The 14,023-nt window shown below is 35.8% G+C and overlaps 1 pseudogene; it reads right to left on the bottom strand.

Moving 5' to 3' along the window:
- Positions 1-315: 315 nt before the first annotated feature.
- Positions 316-14,023, bottom strand: part of LOC149252471 (ATP phosphoribosyltransferase 2, chloroplastic-like) — a 109,169-nt pseudogene continuing 95,461 nt past the window's right edge.

Genomic DNA, 14,023 nt, shown 5'->3' with positions numbered 1-14,023 from the left:
ATTGCCTTTGTGTACATTCTTTAATATAGTCATTCATCTTGACAACATTTATCAAATATGATTTTGGTGCACTTGTATATTGCAACCATTCAATGCAATTCCTACTCTTTATGTCTTTTGCTTAGAACACCTAGTGTATTCAATACAAATGGTTGGTATATAATTTTCATTGTTACATTCCTTTTAATCCAACTTGAAATTGTAATAAGGCAACACAATTAGATTATAGGGAAAACTACCAAGCAATAAGAAATGGCTAAAATTTTTCTTGCATAAGATAATCATTACAATAAGTGGTGAGAAAAAGCGGTAGGTTTAGGAATGCAACCAAAGATTTAATTTCTCCAAATTTTTATGCCATCTTGGTGGTTCTTCATAAAAAGTATATGTTAATGGAGAAACAAGACCTCTGCTTCCTCCAATGTCTCTCAACTGGTGGACATAGTCAGAATGTTTTTTTTGGTACACATATGATTATGGCATAATAATCTAGCTAAACTTCTCCATTTGTCTTGGAAAGGACAGGATCAACTGTGGGCTCCGGTAAACCATGAAAATCAGTTTTCTTGAGTACACATTTTGCCACTTCCTCTACTAAACTTCCTCGCATGTTTGCAGTGACAGTAAATTGACAAATTTCTCTCAAATGGGCTTCCAATCTTTCGAGCATTTCATGAGAAATCTCTAGCATGTCGTTGTGATTAAGTAAATCTCTCTTACTTGCAACAAATACATGCTAACTGTCCAAAAAAGTTCCACCCTTTATTTCCTTAAGATTGATTTCACACAAAGTTCTTCCACTGCCCACAAGGTCCAAAATGGCATTGGCTATACCCATAGCATAAGTCACTTCCAATTATCCATCAAATATTGAAAATTTGACATGTTTTAGTCCCTTTTCCTTCACAAAATTTTGACCTAGATAGGTAAATCCTATTTCAATTCGTAGAGACCTATTCTCAGTCAATTGAGGCGTTGATGCTAGTTCATCCATATATGAAATATTCTAAGAAAATCCATACTTTGGAATTGCAATTGACAACCGATACTCTCCATACTCAATAGCTTCATGAACCAAGATTAAATCCTCATTTTCCTATGCAAATTCAGAAACAATACCAAAACCAATAGTACCAAGGTTTAAATACCCTATGAGAAGCTTACAAACAACCTCATTTTCTTGTTGAAACCAGACTTCTAGTTTGGATAGCCATAAGAGGAAAACCTATGCATTATCAAAAGGAGTTTGGTGTGCACACTTTGCATTTTAATCCAGTGCATTGTGCACTTCTTGTGTCCGCGATAATCTCCATTAGGCTTGGTGAACATCATATTATTTTTCAAGCACATCTTTCTTTCATTACCCAACAATATATGACTTTGCTTTCAATGCACTACTCTTAATATATTGTTTTGACATGATCTTTGTTGTTTTTCACTATTTTATATGTCTCTCTTATACTCACCTTACTTACTATAACACACTACATATTAGTGACAATATGTAACATCAAATAAGTTTTTACAAAGTTTAATGCTAGAATATTAAGTGTAAAATAAACAAGGTGAATAAAGGTATAATTTACTCAGGTAAATTGAGTTTTGTAAAGTGTGATAACCTTATAAGTAGTTTGGCACATCCATATGGTAAGGACATTCCAAAGGTTTCTCTTGTAAGAGCTACATGCAATACAAAAGGTGGAGCTTTGGAGAATTAATTTTATATCCATAAACCAACTTCTTCTTCAAAGAGCACATGAGAAGGGATTGATGAACAATTAATTTCTTTAGTACCCTCTATAAGAGAGAGAAATATCAGCTATTTTCCACTCAAATTCACACTAAATAAATATTTCAAGAATTAATCCCAAGAGAAAATTGAGGAGCTACAACAATCTAGCCAAAGAATCTCAAGTTTCAAAACCAAAATCATGATCAAGCCCATTAGTTAATCCAATAAACTAGATAGTATTAATATAGAATGTAATCTCAACTCATTATAATGCAACTAATATGAGAGATTTTTCTTGAAATTTCTCATGAAGACTAAGACTTGATCATACAAACTAGGGTATGCAGATTAGGGTGAATATGGTCAGGACTTTCATCATGATAATCTAGGGTTTCAAAGATGCATTGGTAAATTAGCACTTCAAAAACCCTAATGAACATAGAATGAAGCCATGGTCATCAAGACACGGTTCCTTTTCCCCATTACAATACATATAAAAGGATAAATCTTGAAGTCACTTGAGGCTTAGAATTCATCATTAGAGAAATAAAACCTCTAGAAACTAATGCATCGATAAGTTCAATAAGCACATGTAATAAATGTAAAATGCATCATGAAGAAAGGTGAATCAATACGGTTTAATGGAAACTGGGTTATTGGGAGATTTGACCAATTCAAGACATTAACATAACCCTTGGGACTCAAAGAGAAAAGGGGTACCCAAAATTTGGATATGGTAAAAATCATTTGGGTGTTGTTGTAGCAACTTCATTAATAGCTAAGGTGAGGAAGTTCCATAAGACCTTAGGTGTTGAAATAGGCTTGGAAGAAGCTTAATTTTGCAAAGAAAATTTTTGGTAGACTCTAGGTCTATGACACCCCCTCTTCTTGGAATATCTAGGTGGAGGGCAGTTTAATTTCCAACATCAATAGTAATTGATTATCTACAGAGGGTCATCTAAACTCACACCTCAAACAAACTAGAACCAAAAACCTCATAGTGAACTCCACCTTAAAGCAGTCTAATTCAAATAAATGGAAATGACTTACTAGAATTAACCAAATCTTAATTATATACTTACTAATGATTATAAATTCCACATTTCAAAGATGATTATGGTTCTTTTTGTTTTACTTTATTCATCTATATAAATAAAAAAAGACTTTTTAAATACATAAACTTAACACAAAAATTCCTCATCTATAGTTAATCATCTCAAGCCAATCCTTCCATCTCTCATCTCAGTGGAGGATATAGGCCTTGTAGAAGGGTGGTAGATCTTGGAAAATTTTCTTGTAGCTCATGAAGTTATTCATTCTCTTAGGAATTCCAAAAAATAAGGTATGTTAATTAAGCCATCTTTCTCCAAATTGTTTGATAAATTAAACTGAGACTATATTCATCATTCTCTTATTGCATTTTGATTTTATGAATCCTAGATTAGCTGGGTTGGTTCCATGTACTCTTTTGCATTCTTCTCCATATTGTTCAATGGTTCTCCATCTCAAAGATTCAACCTTTCAAGAGGAATTTTCCAAGGATAACCTCTCTTTAATTTTATATTCATCATTGTCGCTAAATTTCTTAGATGATCCCTTAAAGTTGTGGTTGTTGATCCTGAAATCAAGGTTCTTCATCTCTTTGGACAAAATATTTCTATTTCTTGCTATTAATTTTTGGTAAACAACATGCTCATGGTTTTCGCTTCTCTAGAGGAAGCCAAATTTTTATCTCAAGTTTTAAAGCTTTGTATGGAAGCCTCCAACACTTCGATCATCTACTTCAAATATCATATTTGTTTTCCTAAGGACTCGTCCTACTACTCAATTCCACCTAGTTCACCTCCTAGGCTTATAGATTTTCTCACATCCCTCTAAATACCTAGGAGACCCCCTTGGTTGAAAACTCCCTAAAATTCAAGCACTAGACTTCATTGATTCAAATTAATCTATAAAATTGATAGTTGGACTTTATGTTCTCTTAACATCACATTCAATTTAGTCCTTCTCAACTTTGTGTTGTAAGCAGTTACTATTCACCTTTTTTCTACCTTAGTTGTGCCTAAATCCGTACTTAAATACATTACTTGTTTTATTCACTCCTTTATTTGAGAAGGTGTGTTGAGCATGTTGGCAGTTGTTGTCATTGATGTCAAGTCTATGTTGTTGATGTCAAGCAATGTCAAGTTTAGGAGGAGAATTTTGAGTTTTTCATGCATGAGGCTTATGTTGATATTGATGTCTTATTTGTTTGTATTAAAAATGTTCTAAACCTATGATGACTTGGTTATTTCCTAAGAAAAACATTTTTATAGGAATTTTTCTTGTAGTTAACTTGTTCAAAATCACATGAAAAGTGCTTGGTTGGATATTCCTCTCAAATAAATTTCCAGTGGTATATAACACTAAGCATAACTCCCAAGGGATGAGGATAAATCAAGGTTTGAAGTATTTCAATTCAAGTATGGTTCCAAAGGCTCATGGTTTTAGCATGGACCAATCAATGGATTGGTGCCAAAAGAAAAATTTAAGAGCTTAGGAGGGAGAGTGATGGCCAATAGGCAATGGAGCGACGAGACATTGGTCATAGTTCTTGGTCACCAAGGAGCCGACGACAAGTGTCTAGGCCCTTATCAGACCACCCGGTCCAATTGATGTTCACACAATAGAACATATGATGGGTGGCGAGTGGTGGAGTGGTAAGGTCATTGGTCATAGTCCTTGGCCATAAGGGGAATGCTAGTTTACTCCTAGGCACTTATCAAAATGCCCAATCCAAATATTCAGCACAGGTGAGGTGGAAAGTGGCAAGCCTTGGCACATTTTTCGAGGTGCCAAATGGTAATACTGTGACATGGATGTGTTGGAGCCCCAAGAATCGGGTCTACAATAAGGGGGATACCCACCCGGTTCGAACCTTGTTTAGCAACTCCTTTTCTGTTTGGTATAGTGGGTCTGACTGGGGATATGGGACCAGTTTCCCAATTTGTGTGTGTGTGTGTGAAGGATTGATATTTCTTTTTCTAAAAGTTCCTAAGTGAGATGCTCTAATTCTAACTCTAATCTAATAACATGCAAATTGTATTCTAATAAGCAGAAATATCTAAATCTACAATAACTCGGGGTGTAATCCTTCTGTTGTGCAATCTAAAATGATTTCAAATAACAATTGGTAATAAAGATCATTCAACTGTTATGAGAAAAGAATTCAATATAGATAAACCACTTCGTATAAAAAGTTAGACGAAACAGTTGTGAAAAACATATTGCATAATAAGCTACTCATACATTAAGCATAAATAAATAGCTATCACCGTAAAAAAGTGCCAAATGATAACTCAAGCATTCACGCATCAATATATAAACAACTGAACAAGAATATCACTTTGACACAAAGGCAGAAATAGTTAAGAGATAGAAGTACCATTTATAACTAGTTCTACTCATGAGCTTCAAGCGATAATGATTTATCTCTTCTTGATCCAACATCCACTAAGAGTACAGAAGTGCAACATCAGTAGCAGATATTAAATGCAGATATCAATAAATCATGTTCCATTCATTCATCAAAACCTACTTAGAGGGTACAAAAGTGCATGTTCTGGGGATAAGTTTTTGAAAAATTTCAGGACCCTTCTCTAAATGCATGAGAAGGGTTTAAATACTACTAACTAAATCTAAAAATAACTTATTACAAAAATGTAGGATGTGGTTTAAATGACCGTCCTTATTTTGGGAAAAAATAAAACGAAATTAAAACTAAAACTGAATCTAAAACTAAAATTACTAACTATTTCTGTATCTTCTCCTTGAAGTCGCACGCGTTCAGCATCTGTTTGAGAAGAGTCGGCTGGCCGACTTCTGATTCTAGCTGTGCTGCGAAAACAGAATCGGCAAGAGTTGGCGCCATCTTCTCAGCAGAATTGATGATACACTTGAGAGTCATCCACTGGCTGTGTGGCTTTACCAAGTATGCCCAGTAATAATCCCAATTCAACTTGGTTAACCTTTGGATTGCTTCTGCCTTTTCTTGAGCCTTCTGTCTCCAGTCTGTTTTTAATTGTTGTTCATATGTACAGACTATTTTGAAGATATTTCTGACAAATACCACTAGTTTTAGAATTCAAGTTTTACCTTTTACCTCTATCGTTGCTTTCTTACAAATTTCTGGGCTTACAGGTGACTGAGCAATTAGAGGTTTTCCCTTTCAAGAAGTTTTGCTCCGCTAATCGCGCATCGGAAACTGCCTCTGTTTCTTGATCCGGGACTCCTTGGTGCGTTTTTTGCCTTTTGCGCGTTTTCTTTTAGCAGATATAAAGCTCAAATTTTGTGAAAATAATGATTCTGTAAGCTCTTGACCCTAAGTTTTAAATTGTCTGTTTCTGATATCAGTGTTGTCCAGTATCCATCTAATCATGTCTGTGTATGGGAGACTTTTAGACCTCGCCACTATCCTGTGCAAGAACGATCAAGCTAGCTCTGTAATGGATGCCTCGGAAGAACCATGTGAGCCAGCAGTAGCTGTAACTTTCATTACTCTGGGATTTTCTTCCTCGAGTAGACTATACATGCCTTCCCAAGTAGAAATACCAGCGTCTATGTTACAGGCAGTGTCTGTATATAAGAGAGCCATTTCTTTCTCTTCAGAACTCTATGCTTTGCCTTTCTTTCCCATGATATCCTGCGTACTGCTTTGTATCGTTCTCTGCTCTCCGTTCCTGCAATTTACAAGTGAAGTGAGAATAATGATAAGGAAAGGTGATGGGAAAGTTTTAAATGTTGAAGACGTATAAAATATACCACCTTATGTGAAATGACTTTTTGATAAGCACGAAACCATATTCAATTAATAACTGGCAACTAACTCATTAATTAGCATTAAAGCGCGTAACCAGGTGTCGGTTTATGGAAAATACTTCTTTTTGAACAACGGGTCCAAAAGATCTGTAATGAAGCAATTTTGCGATTTGCTCCACAATATCGCAGATTGGAACATCGCAGAATCGCAACATCGCTAAGTTGCTAGCTCGCTATATCGCATTATCGCATTGCCGCTCTATCACAAAATCGCAATATCGCAATATCGCAGGAACGTGACATATGATAATTTTCGTTAATATGTTTTCTGCGAAATGCAATTTACGATATGCGCCATCGCATATCGGCAATTTAAAGTTTTTGCATATAAGTGGTCTTTGATGCATGCGATGCGATATATGTTTGTTGTCCCGTATTGCGATCTCTCAATGTTAGAATTCTGCTTGCATGGTATCCTGTTATCCTTTTGCGATGTGATATTTCCTAAGGAAAGATTTTGTCTTACCTTATCATAGAACTTAGATTTTTAGATTTTTCAAGGGGATTTTCCTAAGTTTATGATGGTAAGTTTTATTGAAAAAGGAAATTCAAGCACTAATTGATTTTTAAATTTTTAACTAAGGGTCCCCAGTTATTTAACATTAGGAATAACACTAAATAAGAAGGGGGGTTGTTGCTGGCCACAACAATTGGTGATTCACTTGGAAGAACTAGTTATCTCTGCTTTTCTTTTGAACTTTCTAAACTTCCAAAACAGAAAATTTTCCAGAAAATTAAACTTTATTATAGAAAGACTAAGTACATTATGCATTTACCTATCAATGATATTTTGTTTCTTCTATTTTTAACTTTGATTGTTTACTCCCTCAAGCTAGTCCTTGTATCTACATCAGTCATTACTTGGTTTATATAGATAAAAACAAAGCCTTCTCTATAAATCAGTTTTGAATATGCTCATTTGTCATAGGTAGAGCCTCTGCTGCCAGCAAGTGTTTATAGCCTTGACAGGGTTACCTGTTACCTAGCAATGATCCTATATCCGACTTAGAGAAATTTACAAATTTCAAAGAGAAATCCATTTCCACACTTATTGGTTTCATTTTCTTTTTACCCTTAAAGAACAATGTCTTGGTTTGGTAGCCAATTCATGACACAATCATTCACTGATTTATAACTTTGCTGAACAAGCTGGCTCGTGATGAGACCCCTTGTTTTTTGATCGCAACAATCTTGAGTCATTGCCCTGTTGTGGTATGCAGTATTGGCAAAGTCAGCAAGCTATAATATCCATAATCATGATAATTCAGCTTGTGATGAGACCTCTTACTCTTTAAGTTAAAGTGTATTTTTGGATCATTCTCTGAACATTGTAGTTTCCTAGGTGGGGAGGAAGTCATTGTTTCCTTAAGACAACTCTGGATGACAATGATAGAGTTTTTGGAAAGAGCTTTTCTACAGAGAATCTTTGTTTTATTATTGATACCTTTCATTGGACTGATATACAACAATTTCTTACTAAAAGTCATTTTTTGTCAAAGTTTATATAGTTGAAACTAGTATCATTTCTAGGCATAGAGTCTTTAACTGTATCTTTCAATAATAATGATCAATTTTCTAAAAGAATTCTATTTATACAAGTGAAAAAAAAAAATCTAAAAGAGAATTTGTGTCTTTTTCGTGAATCTCAAATGTAACCATTTACAACTGGTTTTATTGTAAAACTAAAACAACTAATCTACAAAATAGAAGAATGATCTCCTATGGAAAATATTTTTTGAGGATCTGTCCATTAACAGGTAAAGAATCTCCTTTCCCTGTTAAATCCTATAACATAAAAGTAGACGGACCTATGACTTCTACGATTTGAAAAGGGCCAAGCCACATTCATTGAAATTTTGTATGTTTCCCTTTTTCCTCATGAGCCTTGTCCCATTTTAAAACTAGATCTCCCATCTGAAAATATTTTCTGGATATCATGTTTGAATCAAAAGAAGCCTTTACTAATGCTTGGTGATGAGCGTGAGTTATCTTAGCCTATTCTCGTTGTTCTTCTAACTTAATTATTTCCAGCTGCCTTAGTTGTAAGGAAGAAGTTGGTGCTTCATCAATATACTGAACCAAGGCTAAAGAGGGAATTGCCAAATGAGTTGGAAGAACCACTTCTTTCCCATAAACTAAATTGAAGGGAGAAGTGCCAATGGAGGCTTTCTGCGTTATTCAATCTGCCCATAAAGCATATATTAAAGACTTATGCCAATTTTTATGATTTTGGTCAATGGTTCTCTTAATGATTCTGATTAAATTCTTATTTGTAGATTCAGCTAACCCATTCCCTTGTGGGTAATAATTGGCAGAGTATTTAAGCTTGAAACCCCTTTTGAGTACAAATTTAGTCATTGCATTACCAGAAAAATATGATGCATTATCAAACATTAAAGCAGAAGGCAACCCAAACCTGGTGATTATGAACTGATCTATGAACTCGATGATATTTTCCGCATTAGCCGTCTTGAGTGGAACTGCTTCTATCCATTTAGTAAAGTAATATGTTGCTGTAAGGATATATCTATGCTGTTTAGAAGAGTGAGGAACGATCTCACCTATTATGTCGAATCCCCACTGATCAAAAGGCTGCTCAATGTTAACTAGTTGCAGTGGCAAGGATGGTTTCTTTTGTCTCCCAACAGCAGTTTGATAGACTTGACATTTCCTCACGTAGTTATGTGAGTCTTTGAATAATGTGGGCCAGTAATAGCTTGTGCGTAAGATTTTATGAGCAGTTACATCTCTAGCATAGTGTCTGCCTGCTAGCCCCTCATGGAGTTCCTGCAAGACTTTTTCAGCTTCAGATTTCTCAAGACATCTAAGGAGAATAGAATCATAATTTATTCTAAAAAGACATCATTCACGAGCTGATATTGTTTGGCTTTCAACCTTAGAGCTCTTTTCTTGGTATGATCGAGGTTTGAAGGAGCGTATCCATTCTTTAGATAATAAATAATATCAATGTATATTGACTCAACATCGTTTAGGCTTACCTCGTACATTTGTATCTTTGCAGATGGAATTTCGGATATAAGTGATGCTCCGGCCAGCATTTTTCAAAAGCCTTGACCTTTTACAATACTTGCTAGTTTGATTTCTATGTCATATTCCTATAAGGCAGTAACCCAATTGGCCCTTTTCTCACCCACATCCTTCTGTACTAGAAGATTTCTTACCACTGGAAACGGTACTATGATTTTTGTATGTGTTTTGAGTAAAAAAGGTTTGAAATATTTAATTTCTTTGAAAACAGCATAAGCTTGTTTCTCTACATCTGAATAATTCAACTCAACCCCTTGTAAATTGGAACTGAAAAAAGCAATTGGGGCTTCTGCCTTTTCTTGATTTGCTTGAGTGAGTATCGCAGCATATGATCTATCAGAGGCAAATGTATATAAAATAAAAGGATTGGAAAAATTGAATTTGCTAAAGATGGAGCATTAACAATTGCTTGTTTGATTATATTGAATGCCTCATGTTCATCTTGGCCCCATTTAAAGTTTGAGTTATTTTTAATCATTGCTTGTAAAGGAGACACAATTCTTGAAAAATCAAGAACAAATCTCTTTACAAAGTTAATCTGGCCAAGAAAATATTGCATGGCTTTCTTGTTGTGAGGTAGGGGTACTGCGGAAATCTCCTTGATTCTGTCAGGATCAATGTGAATTCTAGATTTTGACACTATGAATCCGAGAAGTTTTCCTTCACTTAATGCGAAAAATGATTTTTTTCAAGTTAAGTGAAATTCCATACCTTAAACAACGTTGGAAGATTTGTTTTAAATCTCTAAGATGATTGTTTCGTTTCTTGGAATATACAATTATATCATCCAAATAGATTACCACTGATTTATTAACTAACCCCTTGAATGCGATGTCCATGGCTCTCTGAAATGTGGCACCCGCGTTAATCAGACCAATTGGCATCTTTTGATATGCGTATGCGCCCCATTTAGTTCTGAATGTGGTTTTTAATTGATCATCGCGATGTACCAACACTTGATTGTATCCTGAGAATCCATCCAAGAATGACATTAATTCTGAGCCCACGACTGCCTGCAGTATTTGTTCCATGGGGGGCAAAGGAAAATTATCCTTTTGGCAGGCTTTGTTAAGATTTCGAAAGTCAATGCAGATTCTAATATCTCCGTTTTTCTTTCTAACAGGGACCATATTGGAAACCCATTTGGAATGTCGAACGGGAAGAATTATTTTGGCTTTCAATAACTTGTTGAGTTCAGATTTGATCTAGTTTTCTAGATTGGGATGGATCTTTCTCAACTTTTGTTGGACAGGTTTTTCATTGTCGATCATTGGAATAGTATGTTGGATGATGGAGGTGTCGTACATTTTGAGTTCATCATAATTCCAAGCAAAGACACTTTTGTATTGTCTCAAGAGACGAATATACGGTAATTTTTCTTCAGGAGCTAGACCAAGGCCTAGATTGATATTCTGTGGTTTGATATCAGTTCCTAGATTTACTAATTCATAGTACAAAGTTGAACTTTGGAGTTTTGAATTGGTAGATCTTTTGAATCGATCTTTCAAATCATAAAGGTCCTCTAACTTGACTACTGACTTAGGTATGGCATTGTTAGTGCTATCCTATTGCAATTGTTGGTCTTCGTCAATTATTTGATTGGTATAGGATCCTTCAGATGTGAGGAAACTCACGATATCAGGATCGTCGTTGAAAATCCTCTAATTCGTAATGTTATCAGGAATAGATGGTCTAAAAATTAACTCAATTGAAAATCGATCAGGGCTAAAATCTTCTGAAGGAATGAGCTTAGAAGCTACGTTGGCTAAGAGGTCTGCACTAGCATTCTGGAGTCTGGGAATTGATGAGATATTAAATGCTATAAAGTTTTTAGTCAGATCTTGAATCTCCAAAAACTTGAAGGTATTTGACATCTAATCCGATTGCTTTGTATAACCCTTGGACTAAAGCCTCATATTCTGCGGTGTTGTTGGTGCAATCAATTCGAGTCTACAAGTTAGCATAGTTTTATCTCCCTCTGGACTTATTAACACGCATCCTACTCCTGCTCCTTCGTTAGACTTAGAACCGTCAAAAAATAATTTCCAAAGTAAAGATTTATTCACAGGACTATCTATAAAATTAATACATTTAGAACTATCTATTTGAGAGAAATTTTCTACTTGAGATAAAACAGAATGTTCTAAGTAAGGTGAGGTATGAGCATTAAAATTTCCTAGGAAAGAATCTACTGAGTAGTTGCCAATGATGTTATTGCTATATGCTACTGGTTCATTTTCTCCCTCGAGTTTTGTTACTATGTATTTCTGATGCCTTTCCCGCTCAACTTTTATTTGATTTGGTTTACCATTGTAAGGGAGCCACATGTGCGACCAGTCAGTTGCAAAGTATCCATGAAGTTTTTCTGACCAATCTCTGCTAAGAATTAAGCCATAAAATTCTGGAATATCAGCAACTAAAATGTCTATAACTTGACATACCTTTGGGTTGGATGACAACCTTATGGTAACCTGATTTAATTTGCCAATCACTTCGACTTGCGATCGATCTAATTGAACTATGCGCACAGCGGATTTTTGGGGTTGAACGTTCAATTTTGCACATATTGACTTTGGTAAGATATTCGATGAAGCTCCAGAATCCACTAAGCAATTATGCAAATTTTTATTGAAAATTTCATAAGTAAGAAGAAATGTGGGAGTATGAGATCTCGATCTTCCTCCAATTAAGGCGATATCATTTGGATCAATTTTATTAATCGCATTAGTCGGAGGTCTTCCCATGTCATGGGAAGCTTGAGAGATTACAGCGGCGGGCAAAGGTGCAACTGGTACAACATGTAATTCTTTCAAAAGTACCTTTTGCTGGTGCTTTAACTTGCTCAATTCATAAAAAGTGATATTGGCCCTAGTCTTTTTCATGTCTTCTATGATATTATACTCCATTTCATCCGAAATGATCAGCGTTTTAGATGGAGTTGATGGGTCTGTTTGGACTGGGCTGGTTTGAGTCGCTTTAGGTGTCGTTTTCTTGGCTGCGACTTTATCCTTAGTCATTGAGCTTGCGCACTTTGGCTTAGGTGTAGGTTGAGGAGGATCAAGTTGATTTCTACTACGAGTACTAACCAGGAATGCCTCTTGATCCTCTTCATCTGGGAGGATGAAATCCCACATGCCTTGTAACTCTACAACTTCTTCTTCATCGGTATGTTCTTCAGCAGCGATTTCCTCTTCTTCTTCTTCGGATTCAGCACTTGTAATAGCGTTAGGGGTTTTGGAATCGGTCGAAGGGTTTCTTTTAAAAGGTCTGTATGGTTTTTTAGAAGAAGTTTCTGCCACTTGTTTCTTAATGTCGACCATCTCGTTAGACATGGTCTTCAAAAATTTTTGCAATCCTTCTAAATCGAATGGATCTTTTGATTGCTTTTTCTTGGGATCTTCCTTGAAAGTAACCTTCTTGGATTTTTGTTCTTCTATCGCGTTTTTCTTTTCTAGGGCCATAATACATTTCTCTACTGCTATCGCTTCTTTCATATTTTCGACTAAAGTTGTTTTGTTAGCCCTATAAACAAAGATTGCTATGTTTGATGGTAAAGCAGTGATGTACCATTCACTTTGCACTTCTTCACTAGGCTGGGAAGCAGTAGGAATTTTGTTTAAGATTTTATTGAAACGTAAATTGAAATCTTTGATAGGTTCTTTTAACTCGGCCCTAAGGTTATACAAGTCGTTAATCAGTGTCGCCGTAGACCTTTCATCACCGAACTTGGTCAGGAATTGTTCTTGGAAAATTTCCCAACTAGTAATAGATCCAGATGGTAATGAGAAATACCATGATCTGGCTGTTCCTTGCAGAGAATAAGGAAAAAGTCGAACAACAGCATCTTTTTTGGTTACTCCATTGAGATTTATGGATAGCATAAAGTTATTTATATGTTCTTCCGCTAGCATGCCTGCCTCAAGATTAAACTTAGGTAGCCATTTTTTAGGATGGGCCGGTAGCTGACTCAAGGGTGCAGGCATTAAGACTGCCCCTGGGTTATTCCATGGAGATTAGGCCATCGCTGAACTACTGACAGAGGAAGGTGCAGAAGATGATCCCTGCGGTTGAGAAGATGAGGATATTACAACTCCAGATGATTGAGAAGGAGATGTGGAAGTTCCGGTGGACTGATGGACAACGATCTGAAGTGGAGGAATGGATGGTTGACTTCACGGTGAAGAGGTTGAGATGGATGATGATGACGAAAGAGTCTTGCTATCGGACCCTTTAGGAGACTTCCTTGCTCTCTTTCTTGTAGGTAGAGGTAACTCGGTTGGTTGGTAGACCCAGAATTAAGATGGATCTAAGATGATAGAATTTCCCCTTTAAATAGTCTATGCTCACATGAATACCATGGTATTACCATGGGTCAATACCATGGGT

This window comes from Pinus tabuliformis, chromosome 7 (assembly GCF_031772625.1).
Source record: "Pinus tabuliformis cultivar Carrire ecotype Pingquan chromosome 7, CPIR1, whole genome shotgun sequence".
In the NCBI taxonomy this organism is placed as follows: domain Eukaryota; kingdom Viridiplantae; phylum Streptophyta; class Pinopsida; order Pinales; family Pinaceae; genus Pinus; species Pinus tabuliformis.
The sequence above is the reverse complement of the archived record's forward strand: the minus strand, read 5'-3'. Positions and strand labels throughout refer to the sequence as shown.